Source organism: Dipodomys merriami, unplaced genomic scaffold (assembly GCF_024711535.1).
Source record: "Dipodomys merriami isolate MVZ:Mamm:240054 unplaced genomic scaffold, mDipMer1.0.p SCAF_34, whole genome shotgun sequence".
Classification (NCBI taxonomy): Eukaryota; Metazoa; Chordata; class Mammalia; order Rodentia; family Heteromyidae; genus Dipodomys; species Dipodomys merriami.
The window spans coordinates 17,250,381-17,273,116 of record NW_027204937.1 but is presented as its reverse complement, the minus strand read 5'-3'; the positions used below and the strand labels follow the sequence as shown (position 1 = coordinate 17,273,116).

General features: G+C 44.2%; 1 protein-coding gene across 7 annotated transcripts in view; it reads left to right on the top strand.

Moving 5' to 3' along the window:
* Nucleotides 1-17,981: 17,981 nt before the first annotated feature.
* Nucleotides 17,982-22,736, top strand: part of LOC138803477 (adenylyl cyclase-associated protein 1) — a 35,009-nt gene continuing 30,254 nt past the window's right edge. For 2 of the 7 annotated variants that reach the window (XM_069987562.1, XM_069987561.1), the window contains exon 1: nt 17,982-18,149. The gene's annotated coding sequence lies outside the window, so the exon portion shown is untranslated. Of the gene's footprint in view, nt 18,150-18,921; nt 19,053-19,364; nt 19,381-22,736 lie in introns of those variants that run through there. The other 5 variants (XM_069987560.1, XM_069987558.1, XM_069987559.1 and 2 more) reach the window with 5 other exon arrangements.

Below are 22,736 nucleotides of genomic sequence, written 5' to 3'. Positions count from 1 at the left end.
ATGAGATTCTTCTTTTTCTTTTTCTTTTTTTTCCAGTCATGGGACTTGAACTCTGAGCCTGGGCACTGTCCCTCAGCTCTTCAGATCAAGGCTAGTGCTCCACCACTTGAGCCACAGCTCCACTTCCGGTTTTCTGGTGGTTAATTGGAGAGAAGAATCTCACCGGTGGACTGGGAAGGTGGCTCAGTGGTAGAGCGCTTGCCTTGCATGCATGAGGCCCTGGGTTCAATTCCTCAGCCGGAAGTGGCGCTGTGGCTCAAGTGGTGGAGCACTAGCCTTGAGCTGAAGAGCTGAGGGACAGCACCCAGGCCCAGAGTTCCCATGACCGGACCCAAAAAAAAAAAAAAAAAACCAAAAAACTCACCGGTTTTCCTGCCCAGGTTGGCTCTTATTTCCTTTTTTCTTTTTTTTTTGGTCCAGTCGTACCACTTGAGCCACAGCGCCACTTCCGGCTTTCTTTTTCCTGCTTATGTGGTGCTGAGGAATCGAACCCAGGGCCTCAAGCATGCAAGGCAAGAGCTCTACCACTGAGCCACCTTCCCAGCCCCTGGCTCTTATTTTCAGTTAAGCATAAAACTAAAAGTTGAGGTGTGGCTCCAGTGGTAGAGTACCAGCCTTGGGCAAAAAAGTAAGGCAAGAATGGTAGGCTCTGAGTTCAAGCCCAGTACCAACACACACACACACACACACACACACACACACACACACACACACACACATCTGCTAGGAGGTGTATAGGTGGCTCATAGCCTCCAATCACCATATCTTTGGGATTTTCCACAGATAGAACATTCTTGCCAAGCATACTCTCCCTTGATTAGTTCCAGCCAGTGGTTGAGCTCAGTGGGCATGTGACAACTGGGCCATTTCCACTTAATGTGGGCATCAGTAGTGAATAGCCAAGTCAAAGCTTTTTCAGGTCTTCTGTGGCCTCTAAACCTGTTCCTTCCAGATCCTCCTTTTTCTTTCTCTCCTTTCATAAGTATCAGTCCTGCATCATGATCCAAAGACTGTTCCTGCCTGCTCTCTCTTCTGCTCAGCTTACCTTTCACAGTCATTTCCCTGTGCACTTCTAAGTTTATCCTTAGTATGTGCTTATGGGAGGACTTTAATGTCTAAAGTGTCTAAATCTTCCTTACAGAAAAAAAAAGCCCACATAAAAACCCCACAACACTTTTAGGAGAATTGCTGTGGCAAAAGCTTCATCATCTGGGACCAGCTGAGGCATAAACAATATAAAAGGGACCCCTATCCTTTTACAGGCAAGAAGCAGGCTGAGAATGCTGCTCAGATGCAAGCTCAATTTTCTTATATAAAAGGAAGGATGATTCAGAGGGTACAACCAAGAACCTACACACAGGAGCCAAAACCACAGTCAATGACAGGCAACTGAACTAAGCTCTAGGATTTCAGAATTGTCTCTGCTGTGTGCCTCCTATTTTACCTTAGAGCATGACAAGAGAGGTTATTCAATACCTTTCCCATCATTGTTTGTAGGTTGTGTATGAGGGAAGATGACTTGCATGTTCTGTTCACAGAATTGCTATGAAGGGAAGAGCTGTCCACTTAGGAGGCTCTTCAAATAATCTAGGCAGGCTGGGTGTGATGGCTCAAGCCTATAATCTGAGTTTCTTGGGAGGTGAATCCTGGTTTGAGACCAACTTGGGCATTTAGGTATAAAAGTTTGAAAGACTCCATCTCAATCAATGGCTAGCAACATGGGATAGCAAAATAGAAGGATGACAGTCCAGGCTGGCCTTGGAAACAATCAACAGGAAAAGTGCTGGAAACATGGTTCAAGTGGTAGAGTACCTGCCTAGCAAGTATAAGGCTCTAGCTCAAGCTCTAGTACTAAATAAAAAAGAAAAGAAAAGAAAAGAAAATAGGTCTAGGTAAATAGGTGAGAGATAATGATGACTTGTAGTAGGCAGCAATGGCTAAAAGGGTTAACTGACAAAATTCAGAGCATATTTTGAAATTAGAGCAGACAGGCTATGTTGATGTATTGGAAATAGGACATGAGAGTAAATGAAAGGTTGAATATGACTCCACAAGTATTAGCTTGAAAGACTAGGTAATGAAGGTTGGTTTTCTCTAAATCTTTAAGATTGTCCCCTTTCAGATAAAAACTTTTAGAAGAGTGACAAATACTACTGCTTCTATCTTCTTACTTCCTTCTAGGTATCTCTATCACCACTCTACCAAGAAAAAAAAGTGTGATATTCTCAATGGTTACAGCATTTCTAAATCCAATGGACACTTTCTGTCCTCTCTTCACTCTGTTATATTTAGTACAGGTACCCACTGCTTTTTTGTTTTGTTTTGTTTTCTTCCTTTGACAATTTTTAACCAGGAACTTTTTTAATTTTGTTACCTTTCTTTTTTTTTTTTGGTCGGTCGTGGGGCTTGAACGCTAGGCCTGGGCGCTGTCCCTCAGCTCTTCAGCTCAAGACCAGTGCTCTACCGCTTGAGCCACAGTGCCACTTCTGGTTTTCTAGTGGTTTATTGGAGATAAGAGTCTCCCAGACTTTCCTGCCCGGGCTGCTTTGAACCGTGATCCTCAGATCTCAGCCTCCTGAGAAGCTAGGATTATACAGGCGTGAGCCACTGACACCCAGTATTTTGTTACCTTCTTCTAATTCACTTTTACTAACTTACTACTGATAAGGCTCTTTTTAGTATCTCAGAATGATCCTTTTCTGTCTTATTCTCTCTCTCTCTCTCTCTCTCTCTCTCTCTCTCTCTCTCTCTCTCTCTCTCTCTCTCTCTCTCTCTCTCTCTCTCTCTCTCTCTCTCTCTCTCTCTCTCTCTCTCTCTCTCTCTCTCTCTCTCTCTCTCTCTCTGTCCTTCTCTCCAGGCTGGGGCTTGAACTCTGGGCCTGGGCACTGTTCCTGAGATTTTGCTCAAGGCTAGCACTGTACCACTTGAGCCATAGCGCCATTTCCAGCTTTTTGGAGTAGTTTATTGGAGGTAGAAGTCTCACAGACTTTCCTGCCAGGGCTGACTTTGAACTGTAATCCTTAGATCTCACCCTCCTGAGTAGCTAGGATTATAGGTGTGAGCCACTGGTGCCCTGTTACTCTATACTTTTTAGCCCTAAGTCCAGTCCATACTTTCTGACCAGATTTGTTTTCTGAGCTCCAACCCCTATATATTAACCTACATTTTCAGGGAATCCTAAAATGGAACGTGTCCTGAATAAAACATCACTTTTTTCCCACACCAAACTTACTGTTCCTTGAATGTACCCTGTCTTGGTAAGGAAATACCATCCACCCTATTGTTCAAGCCAGAAAGCTGAGTCTACAGAACTTTTCACCTTTTTCTCACACACACCCAGAAACAATCAATCATAGCTCCTGTCATCTCCACCTCTTAAATCATTCAAACTCAAATATATTCATTTCTTTTCATCACATTCCAAGCCATTGTCATCTCTTCCTTCGATTTCTGCTTCAGCTCCCTTTGCTGGCCTCCATGTGTCCACTGTGATGTTTGATTCAATCATCATCAGGAACATGTATTTTCTTAAAGTCTCTCAATTGTCTCCCTTATAATATATTCCCAAAGCCTTAATGCAGCCCATAAGAATGCACCATCTGGATGCTGCCATTCCCTTTACCTCCACCTCATTACCATTTCCCTTTGTTTTCTGAGCCCAGCCACACTGATCTTTCCTCTGGTCCTTGAATCTACTGTGCTTTCTCTCACCTCTAAGAATTCATACTTTTTCTCTTTCTCCTCATATAACCCTTCTGTATCCTGCTCATCTGGCTAACTCTTCTTCATCCTTCAGGTCTCATATTGAATAACATTTCCTCAGGACGGCAGGCCCTAATCATCCCAGATTAAGTCAGCCTATTCTGACTTAACCTCCTTACTTAACCTCCCAAACTTCTGTTGGCAGTAGTTTCCTTATGATGCTGGTAGTTACTTAAAAAGTGTCTGTTTTGTGTCTGCCTTCATTACTTTTGTTAGCTCTATGATGACAGACTGTGCCTATTTTATTCACCATTGTTTCCATAGTGTCTGCTAGTACCTGGCATGTAGTTTAGATTCTTACTGAGTATTTTTGGACTAATTGAAAATCAGGGAAAGTTTTTAAGTGTTGGATTGGGGGCAGGCTAGAACTGTCTGAAATTATACCTCCTCCTTCCTTAAGGGAAAGTGTAAGAGCCAACAATTATATTGTGACTTCATGCACTATTACAGCATGAAAAAATGTTTGCCAATTTTATTCATTAGAATAAACATTAAGCCAGGCACTGGTGGTATATGCTACTCGGGAGGCTGAGAATTGAGGATTGAGCTTCAAAGCCAGCCCAGTACTCACTGGACAATATGTTAAAAATGAACTATACAACTTGTAGGTAGGGATGGAAGGGAAAAACTAGGAGAAAACTAGGGAAGGAGTAACATTTTTTAAAAAGAAATATACTCTTTTTTTTTTTGTCAGTTGTGGGGCTTGAACTCTGGGCCTAGGTGCTGTCCCTCAGATCTTCAGCTCAAAGCAAGCACTCTAACACTTGAGCCACAGTGTAACTTCTGGTTTTCTGGTGAGTAATTGGAGATAAGAGTCTCAAGAACTTTGCTGCCTGGGCTGGCTTTGAACCATGATCCTCAGATGTCAGCCTCCTGAGTAGCTAGGACTACAGGCATGAGCCACCAGCACCCAGCAGGAAATAAGCTCTTTACCTGACTTATATAACTGTAACCCCTCTGTATATCACCTTTATAATAACAATACAAAAAAAAACTTTTTAAAGAATGTTAGCTGGGTGCCGGTGGCTTACACCCATAATTCTAGCTACTCAGGAGGCTGACATCTGAGGGTAGTAGTTCAAACCCAGACAGGAAAGCTGTGAGACTCTTATCTCCCATTAACCACCAGAAAACCAGAAATGATGCTGTGGCTCAAATGGTAGAGTGCTCACCTTGAACTGAAGAGCTGAGGGACAGCGCCCCAGTCCAGAGTTCAAGCCCCATGACCAACAAAAGAAAAAAAGAAGAATAAATGTTAAACTGGGCACTGTTGGCTCATGACTGCAATCTTAGCTACTCAGAAGCCGGAGATGATCTGAGGATCAAGGGTCAAAGTCAGCTAGAGCAGACTAATCCACAAAACTCTTATTTTCAATTAACCATCAAAAGGTTAGAAGGGTTGGGTACCAGTGGCTCAAGCCTATAATCCTAGCTACTCAGGAGGTTAAGATCTGAGGATCTCAGTTCAAAACCAACTAGGGCAGGAAAGTCTGTGAGATTATCTCCAATTAACCACCTAAAAAACTGAAAGTAATGCTATAGTTCAAAATGGTAGAGCATTAGCCTTGAACAAAAAGAGCTTAGGGACCATGCCCAGGCTCTGAGTTCAAGCCCCATGACTGACATATATACACACAAAAAGTTGGAAATGGAAATGTGGCTCAAGTAGTAGAGTACCAGCCTTGACACACACACACACACACACACACACACACACACACACACACACACACACACACACACACCCCTGAGCAAGAGTTTGAGGCCTTATATTCAAGCCCCAGTAACCACCACGGAGGGAAAAAAAAAAGAACAATTAGAAGAAAAATATCCTAGTTGGGCATGGTGATACATACCTATAATCTTAGCATACATGAGTCTGAGGCAGGAGGATTGAGCTTTGAGGCCAGCCAGGGCTGCATAGTAAGTTCTAAGCCATCCTGGGATATATAGCCAGGCAATGGTCCAAAACAATCCAAAATAAACAACTAGGGGTTGGAGACGTGGTAGAATGCCAGCTAATGAATGAAAACATCATTTGTCTAGTTGGAGTCCTGATCTCAGCAAACAAACAAACTCAAATTAAAAATACACAAAATGAACAACTAAAAAGAATAAAACTGGGGCTGGGAAGGTGGCCCAGTGGTAGTGTGCTTGCCTTGCATGCATGAGGCCCTGGGTTCGATTCCTCAGCACCACATAAGCAAAAAGCCGGAAGTGGTGCTGTGGCTCAAGTGGTAGAGCGCTAGCCTTGAGCTGAAGAGCTGAGGGACAGCACCCAGGCCCAGAGTTCAGGCCCCACAACCGGACCCAAAAAAAAAAAAAAGAATAAAACTAAATCAAGAGCCCTGAATGTCTTTTAAAAATGGAGGAATACCTTAATGTATTACACTTGTGGTTTAAAAGCATTAGCTGATATAATGAATCCTTGTTTTATTTTTTTTTAGACAAAATCTTGCCCAGGCTGATTTCAAGCTCATGATTCTCCTGCTCCAGCTTTCTAAGAGTTGTTATTACCGGCATATGATACCACACTTGACTCATACAGGACTCATATATAAACAGGACTCATAAATAAATAGAGCATTCCTAGTAGAATGAGGGATGGAAAAGAGCTGAATCTTTTGGGCCTCTCTAGCTTTTCCTCTTCCTTTCCCTCCCCCATTTTCTGTCCCTCTTTTCCCAAGACTTGAAGGCCTTCCAGTTTCTGGCTCTACCCGCTCTTCTAAAGCCAGAGCATCATTTCTGTCCTAGATTTCTATGAGGCATTCACAAATGCTTTGTCCTGTTGTTGCTGTCAAATTGGCTCAAGTTGGTTTTTAAAATTGTAATACAAAATAAAACAAAAAACCCACTAAGTAACACTGTTGCAGACTGAGATTCACTTATGTAATGGGAGGAATATTGGCTTTGGAATAAGTAAGCTATGGTTTCAAATTTATGTCCTGACTGAGCAAGTTAACTAAAATCAACTTTCGTTTTTCTCATGTGAAAACAGGATAATACTCAACTTTTGCAACTTTAGAAAAAAATCATTAATGTACTAAAAACTCAGGATTCAACAGGCTCTCAAGACATGCTAAGTAAGATTAAAGTCTTAAACTTTTCAGATACCCTTGAAGAAATGGAAAATCCAATTAAAAGCAGCCAGAATTGGCAAGGCTGCCATCTTGTGGTGACTTACGGACATACTGTCCAATGTGGAGTGAAAGATGTTCAAGATACTAAAGCTACACAAAAGAATTACAGCCACACCAAAGGGTCATTTGAATAAAGATAACTAAAAACCTGAGACAAAGTTAACCCATCACTGGAAACAGCAAGGAATAAAGGACCTAAGGTAGAACTTTTAGGAACCATCACATCCAGAAGAGAATCAGGGAAAGCAAAGAAAGAAGTAACTAATGAAGGAGAGACAAACCAGTGTTATCACTCAAGGTTGACATATATTTGAGTTGGCAGCTAAGCTGCCCCTATCACTTCTTTCTCAAGATTTCAAAAGCCATTAGCAAATCCAGCCAATATGATCATCCTTATAACAGAAAAGACATATGGCAATTCTTTGGTTTCACTCAAGAACACATTTAAGGATGGACACCTAGAAGTATCTTTAACAGTGTTATTTATTTAAGCAAAAGCAAAGTTTTATTAAAGCAGAATTGATTATAAAGCAATAGTACATGCCCTAAGAAAACTGAGGGTTGGCGGCTTGACCAAGCACTTAAGCACCCCAAGCCTGTAGCCTTAAGACACTTTTATGAATGGGGTTTAGTGATTATGCCAAGGATATATTCATAATTATTGAGTTTCCCAAGAAATAGGAGTATCTCCAAGAACCAGGATTTGGGGAGAGATTCAACCTAATAGGATATCCTCAAAGCCAAGATGGCCATTTGAGCAGAGGTGTGTATAATCTCAGTATAATGAGATGCAAATGAGGTCACTGTCTAGCTTCTAGAGTTGGAAGAGTCCCTGTTAATGGCATTGCTGGGGAGTGTTGGTTGCAGTAGCAAGAGATAGCCTTAACTATAGTCAATGATTACTTCAGTATAAATGATACAGCAGAATAATTGGCAATATGTACCTCAATAGAGTGCTGCACCTGTTCCTTGGCTCTTTTGTTTTATCATTATTCACTTTCTCCCTACCTGCTCCACATCATTTATAATACTCACTCCCCATGCCACAGTTCCATGGTGTTCCTACAGGGGGCTCTAGGAAAAAATCGGTTAATTGCCTTTTCCAGCTTCTAGAGACTTCCAACAATCTTGGTAGTATCTGCTGCCAGACCTCTATTTCCATTATTCCATCTATCTCTTTTTTTATTGCTGAGGAGTGAATTTAGGGCCTTGAGCACACTAATGGATTGCTAATCCACATCGCTATACCTCTTTGCCACATCTGACTGACTCTCTCATCCCCCTTCTTCCTGGATTAGGATCCTTGTGATAATATTGGGCCTCCTTGGATAATCCATACTAATCTTCCCATCTAATATTATAATTTAATCACATTTGCAAATACCTTTTACCATATAAGGTAATATATTCACAAGTGTGGAGATCAGGATAGGGACATTTTTGGGTAAGCATTTTTCTGCCTACTATATTAGTACAGCGCGTGTGTGTGTGTGTGTGTGTGTGTGTGTGTGTGTGTGTGTGTGTGTGTGTGGTGTGCGCCAGTCTTGGGGCTTGAACTGTCCAGGAGCTTTTTTTCAAAGCTAAAATTCTAGCCAGGCACTGGTAACTCACGCCTGTAATCCTAGCTAGTCAGGAGACTGAAATCTGAGGTTCGTGGTTCAAAGCCAGCCCAGGCAGGAAAAGTCCAGAAGACTCTTTCTTATCTCCAATTAACCACCAGAAAACTGGAAGTGGCACTGTGGCTCAAGTGGTAGAGAGCTAGCCTTGAGTTGAAGAGCTGAAGGACAGCACTCAGGTCCAGAGTTCAAGCAAAAAACAACAACAAAACCCACTAGAGTTCTACCTACCACTTGAGTCACAGCTCCACTTCTGGCTTTTTGGTAGTCAATTGGACATATGAGTTTCACACAGACTTTCCTATCATGCTGGCTTCCAATGGCCATCCTCAGATCTCTGCCTCCTGAGTTGTTAGGATTACAGGGGTAGGCCACTGGCGCCTGGTAAAAGCATTATTTTTTTTTCCTATTTTATTTGCCAGTCCTGTACTTGAACTCAGAGCCTGGGCACTGTACCTGAACTTCTTTTGCTCAAGACTAGTATTCTACCACTTAAGCCACAACGTCACTACTGGGGTTTTCTGTTTATATGATACTGAAGAATCAAACCCAGGGCTTCATGCATGGTAGCACTCTACCACTAAGCTACATTTCCAGCCCATTTTCCATTAAAAAAATTGTTATTATAAACATGATATACAGAGGAATTACAGTTATATAACTCAGGTAAAGAGTATATATATAGATATGTATATATATATACATATCTATATATATGTATATATATACTTGCACAATGTCACCCAGAGCACTATTTTTGAGAGAGTGGGGGGAAGGAAGAAGCCAAGGCTTTCAGTTCAAGCTCCAGTACAGCACACACACACACACACACACACACACACACACACACACACAATGTAGAATGGGTAGTAGATTGGTGTAGTCAAAACTACCAACTGTTGCTTAGTGGTAGAGTGTTTGCCTAGCATGCATGAAGCCTTGGGTTCAATTCCTTAATACCACATAAGCAGAAAAAAACAGAAATGGCTCAAGGGTAGAATGCTAGCATTGAGCAAAAGAAGCTCAGGGACAGTGCCCAGGCCCTAAATTCAAGCCCTAGGACTGGCAAAAAATAAAAAAAGCTACCAACTAAAGGCTTGTGATCAACCACTGGAAGGTTTCTTGTCATGACAGTTAAATATTTACATGTCTAAGCTTCTTTCTTTTTTTCCCATTCCAGCCCTCAATAAATGTAGGGTATGGAATGTTGTAGTGGTTAACTTTAAAGTGTATCCCTTAGGCAACAGAATATTGAGGCAGGTCACTGTGGAACTGGAAGAAGAACAAACATGCAGAGATTTGTTCCTGGGTAAAATAGCTTAAGAGATTTCATGTTGATTCCTATTCAGGGTAGGAGGTAAGGGTGGGGAATACTATTTAGATTATAAAAAAGGTGTTTGAGTTCAGAATTGTTTTAGTTTTTGAAGTTTATAAAGAAGGGTACAAGCTGGGTGCCAGTAGTTCATGCCTGTAATCCTAGCTATTCAGGAGTCTGAGATCTGAGGATCTCTGCTCAAAGCCAACCCAGGGAAGGAAAGTCCATAAGACTCTTATCTCCAATCAACCACTCAAAAGCCAGAGTTAAATTGTGGTTCAAGTGGTAGAGTACCATCCTTGAGTGAAAAAGGTAAGGGACAGTACCTAGGCCTTGAGTTCAAGCCCTAATAGTGTACATGTTGATATTGGATCTATACTGGATTGTAACAAAGGTCACATCTGTCATTCTCATTGGACACTCTGCATCTTTTTTTTTCTTTCTTTCTTTTTTGTCAATCGTGGGGCCTGAACTCAGGGCCTGGGCGCTCTCCCTCAGCTCTTCACTCAAGGCTAGTGCTCTACCACTTGAACCACAGCCCCACTTCCGGCTTTTTCTGCTTATGTGGTGCTGAGGAATCAAACCCAGGGCCTCATGCATGCGAGGCAAGCGCTCTACCACTGAGCCACCTTCCCAGCCTCTCTGCATCTTCTTCATAGGTTTGGGAAATATCCCAGATGAAAAGAATCTTTTGCTATCAGAGCTGACAGTGCTCACTGTTACTTGTCTAGGGCAGCAAACCCGGCCAATTCCAATCTCTTTAGTTTGGTTTCCAGGGATAAGTGAACTGGGCAAGGGAGAAGAGCTTATATGGATTTGTTAATAAGAGGTTACTGCTATGGACAATTGGTCTCAGGCCCTCTTGGGACTCCCAGAAACATTGTGAAATGCACCTTAGAAATGTCCCTCTAAGCTGGGCACTGGTGGCTAATACCTATAATCCTAGCTACTCAGGAGGCTGAGATCTGAGGATTGCAGTTCACAGCCAGCCCCGGCATGAAAGTCTGTGAATCTCTTTTTTTTTTTTTTTTTTTTGGTCGGCCGTGGGGCTTGAACTCTGGGCTTGGGCGCTGTCCCTCAGTTCTTCAGTTCAAGGCGAGTGCTCTACTACTTGAGCTACAGCGCCACTTCCGGTTTTCTGGTGGTTTATTGGAGATAGGAGTCTCACGGTCTCTCCTGCCCGGGCTGGCTTTGAACCGCGATCCTCAGATCTCAGCCTCCTGAGTAGCTAGGATTACTGGTGTGAGCCACCAGCGCCCGGCAGTCTGTGAATCTCTTATCTCCAATAAACCACCAGAAAACTGGAAGTGGTGCTGTGATTCAAGTGGTAGAATGCTAGCCTTAAGCTGAGTAGTTGAGGGACAGCGCTGAGGCCCAGAGTTCAAGCCCCACGACCACAAAAGAAAGAAAGAAAGAAAGAAAGAAAGAAAGAAAGAAAGAAAGAAAGAAAGAAAGAAAGAAAGAAAGAAAGAAAGAGAGAGAGAGAGAGAAAGGAAGAAAGAAAGAAAGAAAGAAAGAAAGAAAGAAAGAAAGAAAGAAAGAAAGAAAGAAGGAAAGAAAGAAGGAAAGAAAGAAAGAGAAAGAAAGAAAGAAGGATGGATGGACGGGAAGGAAAGAAAGAAAGAAAGAAAGAGAGAGAAAGAGAGAGAAAGAAAGAAAGAAAGAAAGAAAGACAGACAGAAAGAAAGAGAAAAGAAAAGAAAAGTCCCCTTTAAGAGACAAGGAAGCTGAATTTTTTTTTTTTTGAACCGGTCCTTGAGCTTGAACTCATGGCCTGCATGCTGTCCCTGAACCTCTGTGCTCAAGGATAGTGCTTTACCATTTGAGCCATAGAGCTACTTCTGGCTTTTTCTGAGTAGTTTATTAATAAATACTGAGTAGTATTCAAACAGCAATCCTCAGATCTCAGCCTCCTGAGTAGCTAGGATTATAGGCATGAGCCATCTGCGCCCCGCAAGGAAGCTGAATTCTTTATGGCTATGAGACAGGAAGGAGAGTACATTTTGTGGGTTCTCAAGAAAATTTTAGCTTCCCAATTTCAGATACTGGATCTTTCTTTCCTCTTTCCTGAAAGAGGATGTGACAGCTTGGACTTCAACAACCATTTTGCAACTGTATAGGAAAGAAGGGAAGGGAGTCACTAACATTGTATCAGAGCTGCTCATCTTTGATATTACTGAGCCACACAACTGCCAGCCTTCACATTTTTATATGTGAAACACATACTTTAGAAGATGTCATTAAGGTCAATTTTTCTGTTATCTTTAGGGAAAAGCATCCATGTTACTAACTCATGTCCTTGTAGTCAAGGACATAGGTCCTAACTTTAAACCAAAACATTAGCAATAAAAGTATTTACGGCCAGGTGTTGGTGGCTCACGCCTGTAATCCTAACTATTCAGGAAGCTGAGATCTGAGGATCACAGTTCAATGCCCGCCTGGACAAGAAAGTCTGTGAGACTCTTATTTCCAATTAACCACCTAAAAACCATATGTGGAGCTGTGGCTCAAAGTGGTAGAATATTAGCCTTGAGCAAAAAAGAGCAAGGACAGTGCCCAGTTCCTGAGTTCAATCTCCATGACCTAAAATTTTTTTTTTAATTAATAAACAGGGATTCTGGGGGAATTTTCTAGTGATGGGGACAAAAGTGATACCATATTGTATTTTGACACTTCAGACTATTTTACTTCTAGTGGTCTTCATTAGGGACACAGACAATAGATTTTCTGTATTGAAAAATAATTGTTACAGGGCTGGGAAGGTGGCTCAGTGGTAGAGCTCTTGCCTTGCATGCATGAGGCCCTGGGTTCGATTCCTCAGCACCACATAAGCAGAGAAAAAAAAAAAAAGCTGGCAGTGGCGCTCTGGCTCGAGTGGTAGAGCGCTAGCCTTGAGCTGAAGAGCTGTAGGACAGCGCCCAGGCCCCATGACCGGACCCCCCCAAAAAAAAAAAAAAAAAAAAAGGCCGGGCGCCGGTGGCTCACGCCTGTAATCCTAGCTACTCAGGAGGCTGAGATCTGAGAATCGCGGTTCAAAGCCAGCCCGGGCAGGAAAGACCGTGAGACTCCTATCTCAAATAAACCACTAGAAAACCGGAAGTGGCGCTGTGGCTCAAGTGGTAGAGCGCTCGCCTTGAGCTGAAGAGCTGAGGGACAGCGCCCAAGCCCAGAGTTCAAGCCCCATGACCGACAAAAAAAAAAAAAAGAAAAGAAAAATAATTGTTACAATTCATTGTTTTCTGTGAGTTGCTTTTTTGTTTGTTTGTTTGTTTTTGGTTTTGGTTTTGGGTTTTCTTTTTTTTTTTTTTTTTTTGTCGTTCGTGGGGCTTGAACTCTGGGCCTGGGCGTTGTCCCTTGTCCCTTAGCTCTTCAGCTCAAGGCGAGCGCTCTACCACTTGAGCTACAGCGCCACTTCCGGTTTTCTGGTGGTTTTATTGGAGATAGGAGTCTCACGGTCTCTCCTGCCGGGGCTGGCTTTGAACCGCGATCCTCAGATCTCAGCCTCCTGAGTAGCTAGGATTACAGGTGTGAGCCACCAGCGCCCGGCTGTGAGTTGCTTTTTAAATAATTTTTTTAATCTTTTTTTAATTCATGTCAACCATTCATGATGGGTTTTAATTTCCTACTTTGAGGTTAAATGAGGATAATCCTACATTAGTAAGTAGCAGAGTTTGGATTCTTTTTAGGTCAGGGTGACCTCAAAGCCAGTCCTTAACTACCAAACTATATTGTTGCTATTTCTTTTGACAACTTTTAAATTTTGGCCCAGGATCCCTAGCTCAGGCTGGAGCTTGGATCCCTACCTTAGGAAGGGAACAAAGTCAGGCTCTTATAGACTACTGTCATCAGCTCCTTCTGGCAGGGGATATAGGATCTGCCCAAATGCAGTCAGGCTCTGAGCCAAGCTGCACAGATGCACACAGTGCTCTCAGCCAGGCTGGGAAATGCTCCAGATGAACTGCCAGACTTTAGTGTCTGAAACCCTGAGAGATAAGGAGGAAACTAGGGTAGCACCCTCTAAGACAAAACAATTTTGCAGGTTTGGAATGTGCTGAAATCCGGGCAAAGAAAAAAAAAAAGAAAAGGTAATGATATATAGGAACAGGGGGCATATGTGAGAATCAATGGTCTCTCTGTTGCATTTCTTGCTTGTAAACTGATTAACTGCATTCCTTTCTCGCCTTTCCTTATCAAACTGGATTTTGAGGTCTGAGACTCATAAAGTCCCCAAACTTGGATCCAGAGCTCCTGTCACTTTCTATCATCCACATTCCAAGTCTTACAGATACCCTGACCTCTCTCATGCTTTTATTTAATCCATTTTTTTACAGATATTTATTAAGTGTTAATTTTATGCCAGATACATAAGGATTCATGGGGAAAAAGGAACTTATAAGGGAGAAAGACATTAAAGATGATTGTACGCTGGGTGCTGGTGATTCACTCCTGTAATCCTTGCTACTCAGGAGGTTAAGATCTGAGGATCACAGTTCAAAGCCAGCCTAGGCAGAAAAGTCTGTGAGACTCCAATTAACCACCAGGAAACCTGAGCTAAAGCCCCATAACACTCTCCCTCTCTCTCACTCTCTTTCTCTCTCTCTCTCTCTCTCTCTCTCTCTCTCACACACACACACACACACACACACACAAAAAAAAAAATATAACTGCACAAATAACTAGGATTATAATATTGCTAAGAAGGAAAAGTAGTATTGAATTGAATGAGAATGTTTGCCTGATTTCTTAACACTTCTTAAAACTATAACAAAACATCTGAGACTTTTGTTATTGTTGTTGTTTGAGTGTTTTTTGTTTTTGTTTTTTGGTGCTAGTACTGGGACTTGAACTCAGAGCCTGAGTGCTGTCCCTTAGCTTTTTCATTCAAAGTTGCTGCTCCACCACTTGAGCCACAGTTCCACTTCTGCCTTTTTGGTGGTTAATTGGACATGAGTCTCATGAACTTTTCATGGCTTCAAACCACAATCCTCAGATTTCATCCTCCAGAGTAGCTAGGTTTACAGGTATGAGCCATTAGCACCAGCTCAGCCGACACTATTTTATGAAAGGAATGATAAAGTGGATAACTGAAAAGAGGTGATTTAATATGACCCTTCAAACTAGATCTGTCCCCAAAGTGCTATAGTTTGAATGTTTGTGTCTCTTCCAAAGTTCATATAGGAAATATGTCTTTTTGGGGCTGGGAAGGTAGCTCAGTGGTAGAGAGATTGCCTTGCATGCATGAGGCCCTGAGTTCGATTCCTCAGCACCACATAAGCAAAAAGAAAAAAGCCGGAAGTGGTGCTGTGCCTCAAGTGGTAGAGCGCCAGCCTTGACCTGAAGAGCTGAGGGACAGTGCCCAGACCCAGAGTTCAGGCCCCACGACTGGACCCCCCCCAAAAAAAAAAAAGCTAAGAGGTGTGTGTAGGGATGGGAGGGAAAAACAGAGAGCAAAGGAAAGGGTGACATTGTCCAAAAAGAATTTATTATTTGATTTATGAAATGGTAACCCCTCTGTACATCACCATTATAATAAAATAAAAGTATATAAAAAAAGAAATATGTCTCTTTTTCTTAGCCTTATCTCTTATTCCTCTCCTATAGAAACCTCTCATCTGAACTTGGCGCAGTTTCTTCCCATACTCACTACTATTTATCCATTCTCTACATTTTTTTTTTTTTGCCAGACCTGAGCTTGAACTCAGGGCCTTGTCCCTATGCTTCTTTTGCTCAAGGCTAGCACTCTACAACTTGAGCAACAGAGCCACTTCTGGCTTTTTCTGTTTATGTGGTACTGAGGAATTGAACCCCAGGCTTCATGCATGCTAGGCAAGCACTCTACCACTAAGCCACATGCCCAGCCCTCTCTTCATCATCTACCCATCCATATCAGCCTAGGAAATGAGTCTTCTGAACTCAAGGTACTTAATGAACACATGATAAATGAAAATTCACTATAGCTGAGGTACTTGGTACTGGAAACAGGGCAAGGCCAATGAGGGAAAAAAAATGCTGGAAGCCAGAAGTCAGAACATCTTCAACCACCTCTGATGGTCACACCTGTTTCCAAAATAGGCTGTGTGTTCCATGATGATATTGACAGAGTGTCCCTTGTCTCCTGCTGTATCCCTAGTTGTGCCCGGTATAAAATATTATAGTGCCTATAACATAAGAAGTGCACAATTAATTTACAAGCATGGGTGTCTAGAATCCTTAAAAGAAGAACCTTAGGGGAAAGGGCTGACTTGTGTGTGCACACTTTACTGCAGTTTTACAAAGGGACTTCAGAGGTTATTGCTCCCATTTCTTATCATAATCCCATGAGTTATCTTCCCCATTTTATAGGTAAGGAAACTTCCTTCTTTCTCATCCTCCTTCCCTGCCCCACACCCTCTCCCTTTCTCTATGCATTTCTCCACAGTACTCCAAAGAGATTTAGGAGGACTAGTTGAAGGTTAGGGGAAGGAGGTGCATGAGGGGAGGGGGTGGCACAAAGTAGAGTGGCAAGAGAGAAGTCTTGAGTTCAAGCCTTAGAATGACACCCCCCCCCAAAAAAAATCCTCAATTGTCCAGCCTAACATCAAGGTTAACTGACTGCTGGTTTCAGGTTTCAGATACATTCTTTTTTTTTGGGGGGGGGGCGGTTTGAACTTGGAGTTTGAACTTGGGACCTGGGCATTGTTCTGTTCCTGAGCTCTTTTGCTCAAGGCTAGTGTGTGTGTGTGTGTGTGTGTGTGTGTGTGTGTGTGTGTGTGTGTGTGTGTGTGTGTGTGTGTGTGTGTGTGTGTGTGTGTGTGTGTGTGTGTGTGTGTGTGTGTGTGTGTGTGTGTGTGTGTGTGTGTGTGTGTGTGTGTGTGTGTGTGTGTGTGTGTGTGTGTGTGTGTGTGGTTAATTGGAGATAAGAGTCTCACAGACTCGGGCTGGATCTTAGCCTCCTGAGTAGCTAGGATTACAGAGATGAGCCTGTAGTCTGGAGGGTTTAATCACAGGCCTAAGACTGTAATCACACATGAATGCACATGTGAGAGCATTTTTTTTGGGGGGGGGGTCCCTGGTTGTGGGGCCTGAACTCTGGGCCTGGGCACTGTCCCTCAGCTCTTCAGCTCAAGGCTAGTGTTCTATCACTTGAGCCACAGCGCCATTTCCGGCTTTTTTCTTTTTGTTTATGTGGTGCTGAGGAATCGAACTCAGGGCCTCAGGCATGCAAGGCAAGTGCTCTACCACTGAGCCACCTTCCCAGCCCAGTGAGAGCATTTTTTAAGATGCAAATATTTTAAAATATAGTGATTTTTGTACCATACTTAATGTTATTTTTTATGAAATTTATTTTTATCTTTAAACGATTGCACCAATGGATTTCAACCCCCTCCTCCCCCCTCCTTGGTGCTGAGGCTTGAACTTGGACAGGGAGCGGAGTCTTTGGCTCAAAGCTAGCCTAGCACTCTATTATTTGAGCTACAGCACCACCATTTCTGCCTTTTTCTGGGTGGTTTATTGGAGATAAAGTTTCATGGACTTTCCTGCTCAGGCTGCTTTCACCATGATCCTCAGATCTCAGCCTCCTGAGTAGCTAGGATTACCGGCAGGGCCACCAGCACCTGGCTCAATTCATTACAGATACTGGAAGTCGTTTAACTGGCAAGAGGCCCGGTAAGTTTTCCCATTTGGCTTGACCAAAGCCTGACCCAAGTCAGAAATAGAACCCAGCTTGTCTTCAGGGCCAAAGGCACTGGACCATTCTACCTCAAATTGATTCCAGAATGGTCTATTATAGGATTTAATTAAGTTCATGGTGTTTTGAGTCAGAAGTGTGTTCCCTTCAAAGTTCCAGCATGTACTTTGCGACCTTGGCTCAGCTTCCTCGCTTGAAACCCGGAGGATATAATAGTACCTACCGCAGAGCTGCTGTTAGTATTAAATGAAAATGCGCTCGGGTGCTCAGTACAAGCCTGGCTTGTAATGGTAGCTATTATAAGAACGGTATTTGAATGATTGACTCTGGCATATAACGCCTGCATTCAGCTCGAACACTGTGCTGTCATAGTCCGGGGTGGGTGGGGGTTTGTAACACACGCCAATCTTTTTCTAGAAATAAATCATTGTGGGAAGATAATGACCAGCTGGAAGGAGTCAGTCCTGACGAAACAAAGATGTGGTCTCCAGTCTAAGGGCAAGGAAGCGAGGTCTCCCGGCGGGCTGCAGCCCCCGATCGAAAGGAGCCCTGGGCTGACCGGCAGCCTGGAGGGAAAGCCTCGCCCAGGGAGAAGCCGCGTCAAGAGCCGTTTTTCAGAAGACTGCGATCCGAGGCCGACTCACTGCGTAAGTCTCATTTCACAGGGACCACACCCCGCGCGCCCTGCGGGGAGGGAGGAGGACACGGAAGCCGCAGAGCAGAGGCTTCCGCGCGGTCCCCTGACCTGACCATCTATGGTCACAAAGCGCACTGAGCAAACAGGAAATGGGGCGAGAGTGGAGTGCTTTCTCCACCTTTCCAGCCCTGGGCCCTGCGGGCCGGGCACGCACACACGCTCCGGGAGGGGCCCACGGCGCGCGCTCGGCGGCCGGCCTCCAGCGTCCAGCCCCCGGGAGTCCTCTCACCGTGCGGCCACCCGCTACCGCCCTCCACCTTGCAGGCGGGGCAACCGAAGAGTGCAAGCCTGGGGAGAAGCGGAGCTTGCCTCGAGGGGACCTCTCCGCCCTCAGAGACTCCCGCCCGCCACCAAGCCTTACCCAGACCCTTTCAGTGAACATGAACTGGCCTTTGCAGGAATCAAACTGACAGGAGCATCAGCCACTTATCTGTCCGCTTTCCAGGAGGAGGCGGAGCTTAGCCGGTGATTCCGGCTCCTCTTTGCAGCTGGCCTCAGGGGGCGATTTCGGTTGGGTACTGCCCGTCGAGGGGCGGGACCTGCTAGTGGACAAGCCCCTCTGGGGAGCGCTCTCGCCTAGGAGGTAGATCCCTTTCCCTTGTGACCTTTGAGCCAGCCTCGAGTCTCCTAGGTGTGGGGAGTAGGGGTGGAGTCAGGATCTCAGCGGCCTTTCTCCCAGAGCTTGAGTCTAGCCAGCCTTTTCAATCCCGCGGCTCATTTCCGGTGGGGGGGGCGGGGGAGTTACCGCGCCCAGGGAGGGCCCGGAAGTGGGTCGCGCGGAGATTGCTGGGCGGTTCTTACCGGAAGTGGAGAGCCGCTGATCGCTGAACCGAGGTGAGGCACAACTCTTAAGGTGAGGGTGTGCGGCGACCCCAGGGTCGCCTCTGGGTCCCACGGGCTCCTGGCATTGATCTTGGCCTTCTTGACCTACTTGCTTGTGGTGTGCTCTGCGTGGGGAGGGGGTCCGGGTTGGGGCCCTTAGACCGACCCAGACTCCTGGGTGCGGTCTCTTGAGGTGGGGCCGGGGTGATCAGCGGTCCTGGGAGGCTCTGGGCTCGATTTCACTTCCCTGTCCATCAGCTGTAGTGGAGGCCTGATTTCTGCAGTGCCCTGACGGAAAGAAACCTCGGAGACCTTTAGAGTCTAAGCTGTTCTCGGTCTCGCTCCCATTGCACGGATGGGTAAATTGTTCGGGAAGAGGATAACCTGGGAGGAAAAGAATGGGCCATTATTGTCCCGTCCCACTTCTTCAAATGACTATCCCAGATACTTCCTTCGCTCGTTTCCTTGCAGCCTCTTTAACTTGGGGGGTAATTTTCTGGCCAGACAGCTTAGGTTAAAGGCACTCTGTTTGCTCGAACGTTCAGCTGCTTGGAACACCTAGAGAGTTGGGTTTCTGTTGTTGTTGTTGTTGTTGTTTGAGTGAAGCAGGCAAGTCCAGGTATTCAGGTTGCCTCCTCTTGTTTCTAGTCTACTGCTTTTATTCTGAAAAACCAAGGTAACTTTATTGGCGATGTTGTCTATAGCTGGACCTGAAATCAGATGGCTCAAGTTAGGACCGGCCCTGTTGATATCTGGCAATGGTCATTTATTTAATTTTTTTTGGGGGGGGGGTCCGGTCATGGGACCTGAACTCTGGGTCTAGGCGCTGTCCCTCAGCTCTTCAGCTCAAGGCTAGCGCTCTACCACTTGAGCCATAGCGCCACTTCCGGCTTCTTTCTTTTTGCTTATGTGGTGCTGAGGAATCGAACCCAGGGCCTCAGGCATGCAAGGCAAGCACTCTACCACTGAGCCACCTTCCCAGCCCTTATTTAATTTTTTTTAATGCCTCATTTTGGTCATCTTTTAAGTGAACTCTGCTCTCACCTCACAGAGTTAAATCCAGTGGGTAACCGAGTTTATTCTGTGCCACATTCTGGCAGAATCAGGAAATGCGGCTTGGAAACAAAACAAGCTCATGGAGTTAACAGTGTTTGCAGAGACTTTGAAGAAGTAATTATATAGGCTAAGGGCTAGTGGTATAGTGCTTGTCAAGCATATGCAAGACCCTGGGTTCAATCCGGAGTACTATCAAAAAAAAAAATTTAACTGCGATGAGTGTTAGGGAAGAAGAGGCTACTGTGACAGTATGTACAAGGGGTTTGGAAAAAATTTGAAGGATAAAGTAAGTGCGATGAAGAAGGAATGGGAAAATTATTTAGACAGTGAACATCAGAATTGTGCCATTTGTAGCTCTTCAATAGGAATTTCTAAATGCAAATCAGAGGTGGAGGGTGGACTAGCACATTTATCATTTCCCACACTTTTATTGGGCCTTAATATGTGTGAAACACTTATTAAAGAAGGCACTTAAGTCTTTTAAGAAAAGATTTGGCCCTGCGCTGGTGGCTCAAGCCTGTAATCCTAGCTACTCAGGAGGCTGAGATATGAGGATTTCGGTTCAAAGCCAGCCTGGGCAGGAAAGTCCTGAGACTCTTAACTCCAATAAACCACTAGAAAACCGGAAGTGGCGCTGTGGCTCAAGTGGTAGAATGTTTGCCTTGAGCGCAGGGACAGCGCCCAACCCCAGTTCAAGCTCCACGACCAACAAAAAAAAAAAAAAAAGAAAAAGAAAGAAAGAAAAGATTTGTTCCCATGGAGTTTACAATATGGGAGAGAGCAGAGAAGTATGGCTTACAGTGTGTACTTGTGTGAACGCAAGCCTGAGAGCATTAGAGAAATACCTGATCCAGGCTTCCAGGCAGAAATGTGAAGTTAAGTCTTCCAATATTTATTTACCTACCAAATCTAGGAAAGGGATTCCCAGGATTAAATGTACAAGGTCATGGAGACTTAGACATGTGGAAGTCTATACAACTAGTAATCTGGAATTCCAGTAATGCTTGGAGAAGTGGTAAAAAGTGTCTGCTGTGGAGAGATTTAAAGACTACGAAGGACTTTGGGTTTTTACCCTGGAATCTATGGGACATGGAGGATTCTCAGTTCCCACAGTGAAAAATGAACCTGTGTTTGGAAGTTGGAAAGCTATTGCATAGTCATGGTCTGAACTAAGAGGAAGTGTAAATAGCCAGGAGGAATTGTGTTTGAGTAATGCTAAGAAGATGCTATCTAGTGAGCCAGAAGCTGGAGGATCATGCCTATAATCCTAGCTACTCAGGAGGCTGAGATCTGAGGATCCAAGTTCAAAGCCTGCCTGGATAAAGTGAGTGAGACTCATCTCCAATTAACCACCAGAAAACTGGAAGTGGAACTATAGCTCAAAATGGTAGAGCACTAACCTTAAGCAAAAGAGCTCAGGGACAGTGTCCAGGCTCTGATTTCAAACCTCATGAAAATAAAAGATGGTTTCTAAGGAACTAAATACTGGTTATTTATGGGAATGAAGAAGTAAGCTTGGGGTGTTAGCTCAGTGATAGAACGCTTGCTTAGTATACATAAGAAATCCCAGCACCCAAGAAAAACAACCTGTTTGTTTTGCCTAGGGAACTAAGTAGTACCATTCAGATAGGTAATAAGTAATATGAGGGAGATGACATTAGAATATGGATTTTGGACATGCTTTGAGGTGTTCTTAGAATATAGCAAAGATACCTAATAAGGTTCTGGCTAGAGAAAACACAGGAGATATGAAAGCAAGAAGGGGAGATATGAAAGCAAGAAGGCCTGTATTGTTCAGTGAATTACTGGAGCATGAAGTTCGACAGAAACAATGGCTTTGCCAGGGTGGGGTGTGTGTGTGTGTGTGTGTGTCTGTTTGGGGATCTTGGGGGTTTGAACTCAGGGCCTGGACACTGTCCTGAGATTTTTCTGCTCAAGGCTAGTTCTCTACCACTTGAGCCACAACTCTGCTCCCAAGTGGTTAATTGGAGAAAAGACTCTCAAACAGACTTTCTTGCCCAGAGTGGCTTTGAGCCATGATCCTCAGATCTCAGCCTCCTGCGATTGGCTATTGAGTTTGCAAAATGTTTTGTTTTCATCCATAGAGGTCACCTTTTCTTTTCATCTGTTTTCTTGGTTATGTATACATTTGTTTAGTTATAATTATTTTTGTGACCAGAGAGCAAGCACTCTACCACTGAGCCACTTTCCCAACCCTGCCTTTTTTTTTTTTGGTCTGTTGTGGTCAGCTGAGGGCGAGCGTTCTACCATTGAGTCACAGCACCACTTCCAGTTTTCTGGTGGTTAATTGGAGATGAGTTTCATGGATGGGGCTGGGAAGGTGGTTCATGGTAGAGTGCTTGCCTTGCATGCATGGGGCTCTGGGTTCTATTCCTCAGCACCACATAAGCAGAAAAAGCCAGAAGTGGTGCTGTGGCTTAAGTGTTTAGATCGGTAACTTTGAGCTGAAGAGCTGAGGGACAGCACCCAGGCCCAGAGTTCAGGCCCGACAACTGCCAAAAAAAAAAAAAAAAGTGTTTCATGGACTTTCTTCCCCAGGCTGGCTTTGAACTACAATCCTCAGATCTCAGCCTCCTGAGTAGCTAGGATTACAGGCGAGATGTGACTTGCAGGGCTGGGAAGGTGGCTCAGTAGTAGA